This window comes from Megalobrama amblycephala, linkage group LG14 (genome assembly GCF_018812025.1).
Source record: "Megalobrama amblycephala isolate DHTTF-2021 linkage group LG14, ASM1881202v1, whole genome shotgun sequence".
In the NCBI taxonomy this organism is placed as follows: domain Eukaryota; kingdom Metazoa; phylum Chordata; class Actinopteri; order Cypriniformes; family Xenocyprididae; genus Megalobrama; species Megalobrama amblycephala.
The window spans coordinates 19,831,638-19,844,848 of record NC_063057.1 but is presented as its reverse complement, the minus strand read 5'-3'; the positions used below and the strand labels follow the sequence as shown (position 1 = coordinate 19,844,848).

The 13,211-nt window shown below is 43.1% G+C and overlaps 1 protein-coding gene across 15 annotated transcripts in view; it reads left to right on the top strand.

Moving 5' to 3' along the window:
• magi2a (membrane associated guanylate kinase, WW and PDZ domain containing 2a) overlaps nucleotides 1-13,211 on the top strand; it is a 287,991-nt gene that overhangs the window by 188,393 nt on the left and 86,387 nt on the right. The gene's annotated exons all lie outside the window — the stretch shown is intronic.

The following is a 13,211-nucleotide window of genomic DNA, read 5'->3' as shown; positions in this document are numbered from 1 at the left end:
GCTAAATCTGAATGCAGGTAATAAACTCATTCACTCAATCTCTTTTTCACTATACTCTTCTAGTTCTACATAATACAGTAAGCTTCAATGAACAATATCAATTGAGAACATACAAGTTACGTTGCTAAGAGTGGTTGCTAAGGGTGTTGTGTAGTGATACACAGAATTGTTGGGTGAAGCGGTTATAGCCGTGTTTTATCGTGAATAAAACACAGCTATTGACCAGAATCAAGGACAGGAACTAATCGTTTTATAAATATATAAGCATCTGCACACTGTCGTTCAAAAGAATTTTTACACAGATATTAATATCTTTTATTCAGCAAGGATGCATTCATTCGATTGATCAAAAGTGACAGTAAAGCAATTTATAATGTTACAAAAGATTTCTATTTCAAAAAATTGGTGTTTCCTCAAAGAACTAATCATCAAAGAATCCTGGGGGAAAAAAGCTTTGCCATCACAGGAATAAATTACATTTTAAAATATATTAAAATACACAACAGTAATTTTAAATTAAATTAAATATTTTACTGTATTTTTGATACAGTGAAAATCATGATTTTGTCCCCAAATAAAAAAAAAATATTTTGTTTCTTCTTTCTTCTTGTCAATAAAAAAATATATATATATTTTACCTGTTAAACAATGGCAGTTCCTAAAATAGTTACTAGTCAAAAATGCCATGTTTTTGCTCTTATTTGGCATATGAAGTTTTTGTTGAGCCTCTAAACATTGATTCAGCAAACCTATAAAGCTTTAGTTCATATTGTTTCTCCCTCTACTGTCTTTTGTTTCCTTCCTCTCCTCCCTTCTCATCTCCACCCCCCTCATTTTCGTAAAGGTCAAAGCTTTTAACAAAAAGATACTGCTGCCTGTTTTTACTGCAAAGGGCAGGCAGGTTTTTAAATAGCAAGATTATTTAAATATTGTGCAAACTAAATGCAAATATTGAAGAAGGTAATTAGCTTGAGCTCACGATTCCCAAGGGGTACATAGAGTGGGTTACTCTATATTCGGAGGCTGTGAGATTAGTCCAAACTTTGTTAATGTTATTTAAAATTCGGTTTTGAATGTATCACTCACTTGTTGTTGTCAGAGTGTGTGATTTTGCTTGCATGTCAACTGAGTACTTTGTGCAAGTCCTCGGTTGAACCCACAGACCTCCATGGCAACAGTTTTTGTGACGTGAAAGGAGAACAGGGGATTTTTATGTAATAATCCTTTATTTCAGTGTGGTAATTTGCTTGATTTGTGTCTTTTGCCCTTTCTGTTCTTTTCTAAACACATATAGTTCAACTCTGTGCTATTTGAGTGTCAAGATCAATTGGTTCAATTTTCTATTAAACTGACAATGAGGCAGAGAGCTGACCTGAGAACAGCAGAATGTCTGTGGTGTCTCGCGTAGTCAAGTAGACTTGTCAAACTATCAGTATGAAGTCTGGTCCACTTAGCAGCTTTTTCTGGCCAATCACTGCCCACTTAGACAGGACAAGACAACCTGAGTGACATGCAGTGTTGGGGAGTTACTAAAAGTTGCATTTCTGCTAACTTAACTACATTTTTCAGTAGCATGACAGCAGCTATTTTTGAAATAGTGTAGCCTTTACAGCAGAGCCAACTGAGGCAACAAATCAAACATGTTCACTGCAGGAAAAGAGGTGTATATGGACAGAGCAGAATTTCGAATGAATCCAGGAGTAATACTGACCAGATATAGGAAATACCACGGGTCCGTATACTGCCGAAATGATACCAATTGGGATATATGTCACTGAGGTATTCTTCCATGCAACGGCCATTTGTTCAAACTGGATTGGTTGCTTTGAGACTAAACCCACCCTCAAACCAGACAGCTATTGGGCCACTGAGACATTTCACTGGTAAACTTGACATTTATCCCACACTGTAAACCTGAATAAGTTGGGCTAACTCAAACAATTTGAGGTAATCAATTAAATCATGATGTTCCCAATTTTAAGTAAGCAGAACTATCAAGTTTTGAGTTTGTAGTACACATGCATGATAATTGCTCCTAACTTAAAGTACTCATACATTTTTATTTTTCTTAACTTAAAATATTTGAGTACACATTTTGAGTATACATTTAACTTAAAATGATCAGGTTTTATCAACATAAATATTTTGCTAGATATAACAAACTAATTCAGAAAATGGCAACTTGCTAATTTGCTAACATGTTAACAATAGCATGGTGTAGCACTTACTGAACGAGTACAGGAACTTAAAACGTAACTCAAACCAAGCCTCATGTGCCACTTGTGATGGTAACTCTCCAAAAAACAACAATGACAGAAACTCTTCTAAATTAGCACAACAAAACATTAATCACTACTAAATTTTGCACATTATAAAGCTTAATTTTAGCATTTACTCTCCCTTTTGAGTGCCAGGGGCAAATCATACTGAGAAATAGAAATCCCAGTTCAGTTTCAGTTAAACTTAAGTTAGTCTAAATTAAAAGAAATGAGTTCATAAAACTCAAAACAATTAAACAGTTCAGTTTACTTGAAATGTGTCAGTTTTGTGAACTCAAAAGAAAAAGAAAGTTCTAAATACACATAACAGTTAAATTAACTGAACTAATTTGTTCATTTCAAGTTTGTCCTACTCAAACCAATTAAGTATTTTGAGCGTTATGCTGCGTTCACACCGAACGCGTCTGGGGCATCTGATTTACATGTTAAGTCAATGTAAACGTGTGTCTAGTCATCCTGCGGCGCGAATCAAGCGTATAGCGTGGCACGAATCGGCCGTTGACGCGCGAATGGCGTGGCGCGAATTGAGCGTTCACGCGCCTGACGCATCTGACGCGCGAATTGAGCGTCTGACACCCTAAACGCCCAAGTTGAAAAATCTGAACTTTGGCGAAAATTTGCGGCGCGTTAACCAATCAGAGACTGCTTTGGTAACGTGTTTATGATGTGATCAGCGGTGGAGACCAGAACAAAGATAATAGTCTGTGTGTGACCACCTATGATCTGTCATCATATTTTTATCGAGACAGGAATAAAAAGGATCTTGCCTGGAAGAGGATAAGCGAAGAAGTGCACAGTGCACCCAAAACCTGATTTGGTTGGTTTATGTAATCTGTATGAAAAGAGAGAGCCATGTCAGAAGTCCGTGATTCAGCTCATTATCTGCTAATGCGGCCACGCCCACGGAGCCAGCGCTATTCAGACGCAAATTCAGAGGCAATACATGCATTCATCGTCTCAATCGTGTATTTATTGTCTTGAAAAGTGTTTATCTGGATGTAAAAGTCATGGTTAGGGAGCTCTAGAAGACATGCAGTTAGTTCCTGTTTTCTTTTCTTCTACAGATGAATTTTAGATGAGTTTTTGTTTCTTTAGCGCCCTCCGGCTGCAGTATGAATTGGAAACTCCATTCATGGAATAGCCTCTTCTTCTTTTAGATGAATTTGTGGACTAAAAATGCACAGAGAGCGCCCTCCGACTTCAAGGATGAATTGAAAACACCAGCGCTCATAGTAATGACAATGAATATTAAATAAATATAACTTCTCTGTATAGAAAATTGACATAAGCATATGAGAATCCAGTATTTCTCCAAATGTGCATGCTTTTAAACTAAAAGCCTATATTCAGACTCTTTGCATCACAGAAATACATTATATTTTAAAGTATAATATAAAACCATTACTTTATATTGTAATAATATTTTTCTGTATGTTTCATATATCATGATGAGCTTGAGACATCACAGAAGGTTTTTTTCACAGCCTACCTGACTGAAATGCCTCATTAATATGCAAGTCATTTCAGCTCATTACTATCCAATTCTTTTGTCTTCTCAGGTGAGAATGGCCCATTTTTCAGTGGTGATTCACGCCTCCATGCATACTGTGTTTCTTGGCAAAAAGTGTCTTACAAAAACTAAATCAATATATTGTTTTATATGAAGGAGTAGGCAGCATAATTTTTACATAATTTTGAAGCAAAAACTCTAGTTTACAACCTCCAATACCCAGAAGTCTTGTGAACACAGATTTAATATACTTATTTTGGCCTTATTTCAGTGACTTAAGTTTTTTGTTTTTTCAGTAACCACGCATAAACATTATTCCTTCAAAAACACAAACATGTACATACATGTTCCTCACATATTATTGTAGCCTAGTTTGTGCTGAATACAGTGTAATGACACTTTTGTCATTTATATGTTTATGAACAACTGAAAAAAGCACAAATGTCAGAGCATGTCAAAACTTCTCCAGGCCCCAAATCAGCCTCAGACTCCAGAGGGTTAAAATATATCCCTCCCAAACCCATTGCAGGTACAGTAAGTGATTTGATTGGTTGCTTTACCAATAATTGATTGTTTATCTTTAATTGGGGGAAAAATAATAAACAGAATCTAAACCACAAAAACAGTCAGAAAACAACAATTTCGTGATTTACTACGGTTTGCAGTATAGTCAATTTACTGGTATTTGTGCCATCATTTACCACCCAAAAAATGCATGTCTTATCCCATTTTGCATTTGACATGGCTGTGATAGTTGCCGCTATAGGATGAAGCACCGCAGAGAGCATGTGACAGAAGTGAGAGAATTTTCTCCACCTTTATTAATTTATTTGGAATACCAGAAAAACACATTATCCGAACATATTGTTTGCCATACCATGTTATTTTTTAATTTGCGCTGCTCTTGGTAGATTGTGTTGGTCATGATGGAAATGATTTGTCCGCATCTGTTCTTTAATTTGCATATTGTCAGTAGATCACCCGCAGAATTTTCCACTCCTATCTGCGCCGTTCTCACGCTAATGTGCCCTGTTTAGTAAATCTGGCCATATAGGTGGTTGCTAGAGTGTTCTAAGTGGTTACTGTAAAATGCTGCTCTATGATATTGTGGTCTCTAGATTATGACAAGGGTCTGTCCTTCAGTATAAACCTATTGGACTTTTTTTTTTCACCTACAAGGAAAAAATCATTTTGAAATGCAATAAATGTAATGTACCTCTCCTCAACAAGTTGCATGATTTGATATATTCACGCTCATAGCACAAATGAAAGTTTTACAGCATCCGTTTAATACTTGTGGTTAGGGGTTTGCTCAGATCCCTTTAAATGTTCATCCTAAAGATTGATCCATGCACTCAGTTGTCTTTACAAGTGGATTTTTATTTTAATAGGACAACCAGCTCATAGCACAGCAGTAGTGTAATATCCAACAGCGCTTTGATCTCTTTGTGTGTGTGTGTGTGTGTGTGTGTGTGTGTGTGTGTGTGTGTGTGTGTGTGTGTGTGTGTGTGTGTGTGTGTGTGTGTGTGTGTGTGTGTGTGTGTGTGTGTGTGTGTGTGTGTGTGTGTGTGTGTGTGTGTGTGTGTGTGTGTGTGTGAGCCAGATTAAGTGAGAACATCACACAGTTTCTGTCACTTGTAATTTACAAAGTTGTGTGTGATGTACACAGAGTCTGGTATTTCACCCTGCTCAATGCTGCTGAATGTATAATTTGTGTGTGTGTGTGTGTGTGTGTGTGTGCGCGCTTGTAATTACGCTGTGTTTCCTTGACACTTTCGTCTAGAAGCTCAGCATGTGTGCATGTTATATGGAGCGTGTATTCAAGTGTGGATGCATATGTGTATATTTTAGTTTAAATATTAATAATAAGATTTCAGCCAAATGACACAGTCTCTGTGACCAATGAATTGTAAATCTTATTATATATGGAGTGACACAAACTCAGTGCTCCCTACTTTATTAAGCAACAGAAAGTGTTAGGATAGACAATGAAAACTGGATATTCTCAGGATACGGTGGCATTTATGCTAATACTATTGTTATGATATAGACACGGAGGCAGAGATAAAAGCAATCCAGGTGAGCTTTATTGAACGATATGTGGAAAACAGAGTGATAATGGCTGTTATCAGGTTCTTGAGAGATGAATGTAAAGTAATACTGTCCTTGTATGGTTTGTGGATCCAGGAGTAGAGCTGAGATGGAGGGAGACGTTGGAGACACTCACACACACAGAAGGGTAAGCACACGAAGGGACCAGGAGACGAAGGAGATGAAGGAGATCGCTGGAGTTGGTAAGTATGTCGATGGGGAGTCCTTAAGGTAAGCATATACATGAAGTAGTGCAAACGAGACCGGACAGTGAGTGTGTGTGAGTGTGGTGGCTTTGTAGTGCTGGTGATTGCAGAGTGAATGAGATGCAGGTGGCGGTGATTAGTACGCTGGTGATTGGGTGCGTGGGTACTGTGGTGAGGTGGAGCCTGGCGTGTCTGTGACAGTACCCCCCCTCCCACGGCCCGCTCCTGAGGGCCGCGGACCCCGACGTCGTGGTGGTCTTCCCCTGGGTCGCGGGGCAGGTCTGTCTGGATGGTTGGTATGGAAGTTCTGTAACAGAAGAGGATCAAGGATATCATTCCTGGGAACCCATGAGCGTTCTTCGGGACCATAGTCCTCCCAGTCCACGAGGTACTCAAGTTTACCACCACGGCGCCGGGAATCCAGGATCTCGTGGACCACGTAGGCTGTGCCGTCTTCTAGGAGAAGTGGAAGGGGGGGCTCGGCGGCTGCCACGTCAGGCTCTGTGGAGGGAACAACAGAAGGGTGGTGAGGTTTGAGTAGGGACACGTGAAATGTAGGATGGATTCTACTATACTGTGCCGGGAGTTGGAGACGATAGGTGACGGGGTTGATCTGCCGAAGAATGGTGAATGGGCCAATGAAGCGGGGACTCAGCTTTTTGCAGGGCAGACGCATCCTGATGTCCCGGGTGGACAGCCAGACCTTCTGCCCCGGCTGGTAGACAGGAGCCTCGGAGCGTCGAAGGTCGGCTGCCATCTTGCGTCTGCGCAGGGCCCTCTGCAGCTGGTGGTGAGCTGAGTCCCACACCCTCTCGCTCTCCCGGAACCAGTAGTCGACTGCAGGAACATTGGAGGGTTCCCCGTCCCAGGGGAACATCGGGGGTTGGTAGCCGAGTACGCACTGGAAGGGTGTTAGTCCAGTTGAGGCTTGGCGGAGAGAGTTCTGTGCGTACTCGGCCCAACCCAGGTACTGGTTCCAGGAGTTCTGGTGGCCGTGACAGAAGGTACGCAGGAAGCGGCCGATCTCCTGGATCTTCCGTTCCGTCTGCCCGTTCGACTGAGGATGGTATCCAGACGATAGGCTGACGGTCACACCCAGGAGGGAGAAGAAGGCTTTCCAGACGTGGGAGACGAACTGGGGTCCTCTGTCGGAGACGATGTCTTCAGGTAATCCATAATAGCGAAAAACATGATTAAACATTAGTTCTGCAGTGGCCATGGCGGTAGGTAGACCCTCCAGGGGTATCAAACGGCAGGACTTTGAGAAGCGGTCCACCACCACCAGGATGCATGTGTGGCCGCCAGACTCGGGGAGATCGGTGACGAAGTCCACTCCCAGGTGTGACCAGGGTCTCTCAGGAACGGGCAGAGGAAAGAGCTTGCCGGTGGGAAGATGGCGTGAGCTCTTGGAGATGGCGCACTCCCTGCAGCCCTGCACGTACCTCCTGACGTCGTTGGCCATGTTGGGCCACCAGAAGCGTTGTTTGAGCAACGAGAGGGTCTCATTGACCCCCGGGTGACCAGTGCCAAGTGAAGAGTGGATGCTGTGCAGGAGTGGAGTGCGACGTGCCCGTGTGATGTATTGCAAGCCTTGGGGGCAACCCGGCGGAGTGCGTGTGGAGGCATTGGAGGAGGGAATGGTTTCTTCAGACCACTGGATAGGGCTCACGAATATGGACTCCGGCAGAATAGTATCAGGCTCTTCGGACTTCTCCTCAGGAGCATAGAGGCGAGACAGAGCGTCAGCTTTAGTATTCTTAGAACCAGGGCGGTAGGAGATGGAGAAGTTGAATCTAGAGAAGAACATGGCCCAGCGAGCTTGGCGAGGGTTGAGTCTCTTAGCGGCCTTCAGATATTCGAGGTTTTTGTGATCAGTGAGAACTTGAAACGGGTGAGTAGCTCCCTCCAACCAATGCCTCCACTCCTCAAGGGCAAGCTTGACGGCCAGGAGTTCGCGGTCACCGATGTCGTAGTTGACCTCCGCCGGGTTGAGCTTGCGGGAGAAGAAGGCGCATGGATGGAGTCTACTTGGTGTCCCCTGCTGCTGTGATAGGACCGCTCCCACTCCGGTGGTGGATGCGTCCACTTCCACGATGAACGGGAGATCCGGGTTAGGGTGGACGAGGAGGGGAGCGGTGGTGAAGGCTCTTTTCAGGGTTTCAAAGGCGTTGGTGGCTTGTGGGGACCAGGACAGAGACTTGGGCTGGTGACGGAGTAGGTTGGTGAGTGGACTGACGATAGTGCTGTAATTCTTGATAAACCGGCGATAGAAATTGGAGAAGCCTAGGAATCTTTGGAGTTCTTTGATAGTAGTAGGAGTGGGCCAGGACTGTATGGCGGAGACCTTCCCCTCGTCCATCCGGATGCCACTGTGATCAATCACGTACCCCAGGAACTGGACGGAGGGTTGATGAAATGAGCATTTTTCAGCCTTGAGGAAGAGATGGAACTGCCGTAAGCGCTGGAGGACCTCCGCAACGTGGTGGCGATGTTCGGCCAAGCTCCGGGAGTAGATGAGGATGTCATCTATATAAACCAGAACGGACTTATGGAGAAACTCCCGGAGCACCTCGTGGATGAAATCCTGGAATACGGAGGGGGCGTTGACCAGGCCATACGGCATCACGAGGTATTCGTAGTGTCCTGTGGGCGTGACAAAGGCGGTCTTCCACTCGTCCCCCTCACGTATCCGGATGAGGTTGTACGCGCTGCGGAGGTCCAACTTGGTGAACACAGTGGCACCGCGGAGATGTTCCAGGGCCGCTGGGACGAGGGGAAGTGGATAGCGGAACTTTATGGTAATCTTGTTGAGGGCACGGTAATCGATGCAGGGCCTCAAGCCTCCGTCCTTCTTTGCCACGAAGAAGAAGCTTGAAGCAGCAGGGGAAGTAGACGGGCGGATGTAACCTTGTTCGAGTGCCTCCTTGATGTATTCCTCCATGGCCTTCTCCTCCGGTATGGACAGGGGGTATATGCGTCCCCTGGGCACTGGTTCACCCGGCAGCAGATCGATGGCGCAGTCCCATGGCCGGTGTGGAGGAAGCTTGGAGGCGCGTTGCGGGCAGAAAACGTCACTGAAGGGGGCGTAGTCCGGGGGGACATCCACGGAGCGCTTCTCAACAGGGCTCTCGATGGACGTGGCGTTCACGAGAAGAGGCTTGGAGAGTGGAGATTTCGGAACAGGAAGCGCTGGGAAGCAGTCTGGGAAGCAGTGATCGCCCCACTTCAGGACTTCGCCCGTGCGCCAGGAGATGTTGGGGTTGTGTAGTTCCAGCCATGGGCGCCCTAGAACCACGTCAGCGGTGGATTCCTCCAGAACCAGCAAATGGATGTGTTCAGTGTGCAGGATACCGATGCTGAGTTGAAGTGGACCCACGCAGTGACGGATGTGTCTGCGGCTTAGGGGTTTGCCCGTGATGGAGTGGATTTGATAGCTCGTCGGTGAAGGAGAGATCTTGAGGTTGAGTTGTCTGCAGAGGGTGCCTGAGATGAAGTTTCCGGCTGACCCTGAATCAAGGAGCGCCACCACTGGAACAGAGATGTTAGCAGCAGTAAGGGTTACAGTTGTAGTGAGTGGTTTCATTTTCTGAATGGAGGGAAATATTGCACTCACCACGGGTCGAGGAGGACGTATTGGGCATGTGGAGAGATTGTGCCCCATAGTCCCGCAATAGAGACAGAGATTCAGGGCCAGCCTTCTTTGTCTTTCGTTAGGGGTGAGACGAGAATGATCAATTTGCATGGGTTCTGTGGCTGGTTCTGGGGAGCTGACGGGTTCGGATCGACGGAGGAGGTTGGTGGTGGATGACTGGCCCTGGTGTTCTTGAATACACGACTGCATACGGGACCCCACGCGGATGGCGAGTTGGATGAAGCGTTCTAATCCCATGGAGTCCTCGTATGCAGCGAGATGCAGCCGCACGGAGGGTTCCAGCCCCTGACGGAACGTGGTGATGAGGGCTTGCTCGTTCCAGCCGCTGGTGGCGGCTAGCGTTCGAAACTGCAAGGCATATTCGTTAACAGAGAGATTTCTTTGCTTTAGATTGTAAAGTTTCTCACCAGTCGTGGAATCAGTCAAAGGCTTCCCAAATACTTCCCGGAAGTGGGAGACGAACGCCGAATAGGATTGGACGACTGGTCCTTTCTGGGTCCATAGCGAATCTGCCCATTGCAGAGCCTTCCCTTGCAGTTGTGAAATAATGAACGCTATTTTAGCCGTGTCTGTGGTGTAGAGGTGCGGCTGCATCTCCAGGACCAGTTCACATTGGAGAAGGAATCCGCTGCATTCCTCCGCCGATCCAGAGTAGGGCGCCGGTTTGGCCATGGGACTGGCGGTGAATGCAGGTGAAGGAGCGGTGCTGGTGGGTGCGGAGATAGCCGTGTTGGGGGATGACGATGTTGAGGGCTGTGGTGTGAGTGCTCGACGCAGCACGTCCACGAGCTCCTGGAATGGATCGTTGGTACTCATGCCGTTAAGTTGTTTTGGTCCGGTCTTCTGTTATGATATAGACACGGAGGCAGAGATAAAAGCAATCCAGGTGAGCTTTATTGAACGATATGTGGAAAACAGAGTGATAATGGCTGTTATCAGGTTCTTGAGAGATGAATGTAAAGTAATACTGTCCTTGTATGGTTTGTGGATCCAGGAGTAGAGCTGAGATGGAGGGAGACGTTGGAGACACTCACACACACAGAAGGGTAAGCACACGAAGGGACCAGGAGACGAAGGAGATGAAGGAGATCGCTGGAGTTGGTAAGTATGTCGATGGGGAGTCCTTAAGGTAAGCATATACATGAAGTAGTGCAAACGAGACCGGACAGTGAGTGTGTGTGAGTGTGGTGGCTTTGTAGTGCTGGTGATTGCAGAGTGAATGAGATGCAGGTGGCGGTGATTAGTACGCTGGTGATTGGGTGCGTGGGTACTGTGGTGAGGTGGAGCCTGGCGTGTCTGTGACAACTATGCTAAGAATATTATTTGTTTACTAAATTATTTATTTCATTTGAAAAGGTTACTTCAAATTGTGCAAATATCTGTCTCCACCTATCTATCTAATCATCTATCTATCTATCTATCTATCTATCTAGCTGATAACGTCTATCTGTCTGTCTGTCTGTCTATATTCAGAACTGTCGGTCTTAATTAGCATATAACATCACAAATATTATTGTGTTTTGTGCCAAGAACAATATTTCTCTTTTAAAAAACTTGATATCAATGATCCCCCCCTAGTGAAAAAAAGGTATACTAAGTATACTTGCAGCAAGACTAATTATTAGTATATTTCAAGTGTGTTAATGATTAGTTCATTTAAAGTGTGCTATTTTGAAACAACTAATTTTGTACTAAGTATATTTAAGTTGAAATTAAGTAGTATTAAAATACAACTTTAAATATATTTAGTATACTTATGTGTGCTAAATTGGAACAACTTCAAGTATACTTAGTACACTTTAAGTATATGTCTGTGTAGGGACTAATTACATGCTTGATTAGTGATATTAAAGTGTACTTAATTTGTGTTATAAGTATACTTTATTTGTGTTAAAAGTATATTTTTTGTTATAATATACGTTGTATTATAGGTATACTTTATTTCTGTTATAAGTACACTTTGTGTTATAAGTACACTTTATTTGTGATTTAAGTACATTACAAAATAATTATGAGTGTCTTCAGAAAACACAAGCAATATACACTGAATATATTATTTTACAGGTAATAGTATATACTGTATGCTCAGTACCTTTGGCTTATTCCAAATATTAAACATTACACACTTTGCAGTAAATAACAATACACTTTGTTATTACTTGAAGCGGATCAAAACCTTTAATCAAAGTTGTCCTAACTTTTTTGATCCACTTCAAATGTTGACTACTGTACTTTGAATTACATAATCTCACACAATACAGTTGTGCTACTATTTAAATACAGTTTAACACATTTTCCCAAAGTTGAATGCATTTGTTTTCAAGGCCATTAAAATAAATAAAATGTAACATCATCACTAATGAAGAAACATATTTCATTGACAAATCCAATAGTTTTTATTTAAACTTAGATTCAGCAAAACTTACCATGTTTTTCATTAAAGAACCCTAACCCTCTATACACAAATACAAATTACACATTATATTCCATTTTCTGATGAGCTTCTCATTGTGTCTGATGGCACAATGATGACCGCAGAGACTCGTGAAGAACAGCATCTGTTGACAGAATATACCAAAGATATAAGACCGCATGTTCAACTCTTTATTCACGTTTACAATAGTCTGTCTAAATCCTACATTGAACCAATACTATTTTTGAACAGTAAATGAGGATTAGCAGCAGGGAACTGTATCAGAATGGCATGTCGATGTTGTTTTCGGTACATAGTCAAGCATAAAACACTTTATGAATTAATATCGTACAGAATACGGGCCGATTTGACCAATCATATGAATGTTTTGGTGCTGCATACAAACATGTGCCATAAACCACCACACAAAAACTCAAAAAGGAGATATCAAGCCGAAATATCGCTCTCCGTTTGTTAAAGAAAATAAAATAAAGTTTGTTAACTGGTAGACTACAACTCACCTCCCAATAGCAGCACTTTTCTCCGGTTCTTTCAGGATCGTGAAGGCCATTAGATTAGCCGGTTGTCGTCGCCATCACGGTCAGTCTGCGATGTCACTTGATTGAACTGGTCAGAATCCCCAAGATTGAGCGATGTATTGCGCTTTCAGTGTTTTATTAAATAAATTATACATTGCGACATTATACTTCACCTGAGTGACTGAGTGAGGGGATTCAGACGACGACCGTGACATCAGCAGCTCTGATTGGCTGAAGGCAGTGAGCAACAAAATCTGATTGGTCACAGACCAAGTTGAAGAGACATTTGAATTCCGATAAGTTTAACCACTCGACATATTTTTTCGCATTACTTGTGCTGCTGGTGTGTTGTTTAATATAGATTTGTGTGTACGATTGTAAACTTAATAAACATTACACATATTTGGAAATTGTATAGGCTACACTGCATATACTAAATGGGCTTGTAATGCATTCATACTGAAATAAATAGCACAAGTAATATAATGAATTCCAAGGATGAAGAAGTAAACTTAAAAAAT